Here is a 1,217-nt window from a genome sequence, read left to right as displayed (position 1 = left end):
ATTCATTTCTAGTGGGAAAGGCACAAACCCATGCCAGGCCCACCCTGAGATGGATACCGAACGTTTTATTTTTTTTAGATTTATTATTCATCCATTTATTTTTTTTTAATTGACCAGAGAGAGGGACAGAGAGAGAAGGGGGAAAGTGAGAAAGCAAGCCACCAAGTCCAGGACTCGAACCATGGTCAGCCACATGGGAGTGTCCAGTGCCTTAACCACTATGCTGCCCGCTGGTCCCATGGATACTGAACTTAAGCTGTGAAATACTTCTTTCCTTGACCAAAAAATGATAGTGTAGGAGGAGGGTGGGAAATGGCAGGTTGAGAAATAGGGGTTAAAAAATACATATTATATATATATATATATATATATACACACACACACACACACACATACATATATACATATATATATATACACATATATATAAAACTAGAAATGGAAAATTTTTGACGATAACATGCATGATTAAGCCACTATGCAGTAAATTCTGGATGGGATATCACATCTTGTATGCTATGATGATGCTCAGGGAATGAATGTAATTTAACCAATTAATTAAAAAGTTCCAGGAGAAAATTACAGTGCACTTGTAACTAGATTCTAGCTCTGTCCACATTTTTAGTTGAAGGTGTTTTGTGAATCAATAAAATGTGAAATCCAAAATAATCAGTACCTACGTGTACTCTCAAAGGTATACAGGCATTGCATTAATACAACTATTCGTTTTTGTACTTAGATTTCTTCATTTTAATATTTGCATAATAAAATCATCTTAATCACTTTAAAAAAAAAAAAAAAAACTCACACAAGACACATGTGTGTGCATGTCCAAAACCCTGAGAAGAGAATAGCGGAGAAGGCATTGCCACGTGACCATCCTCGTAGGGGGGTGATTTCTCACTTTCTGTCTTTCTGTCTCTCTGTCTCTCCGGTGAGCACATGCACCCTACAGCAAAAATTTCTAAAAAGTGGGAAAGAAAAAAAACACCTGTAACTGAATTTTAGCTATTTCGATTCACTGGTGGGCAGTACCAGCTCCAAGGCATCCCACCGATTCTCAAACCAAAACCAAAGCAGCATGTTTGTGTGGGCCTCTCCCAGCCCAGCTGCACTCTCTCGCCTTTGTCCAGCCAGCCCTTCCCTAGCACCTTTAAGAAGAGCTCTCAACTCCTTATGCTTGTCAAAGATAGCCATGTCTGCAGCAGAGCAGGAAT

At 39.0% G+C, this 1,217-nt stretch overlaps 1 long non-coding RNA gene across 1 annotated transcript in view; it reads left to right on the top strand.

The window, feature by feature from the left end:
* LOC102493415 (uncharacterized) overlaps window positions 1-1,217 on the top strand; it is a 5,464-nt gene that overhangs the window by 1,856 nt on the left and 2,391 nt on the right. The gene's annotated exons all lie outside the window — the stretch shown is intronic.

Source organism: Tupaia chinensis, unplaced genomic scaffold (genome assembly GCF_000334495.1).
Source record: "Tupaia chinensis unplaced genomic scaffold, TupChi_1.0 Scaffold000407_1, whole genome shotgun sequence".
Classification (NCBI taxonomy): Eukaryota; Metazoa; Chordata; class Mammalia; order Scandentia; family Tupaiidae; genus Tupaia; species Tupaia belangeri.
The sequence above is the reverse complement of the archived record's forward strand: the minus strand, read 5'-3'. Positions and strand labels throughout refer to the sequence as shown.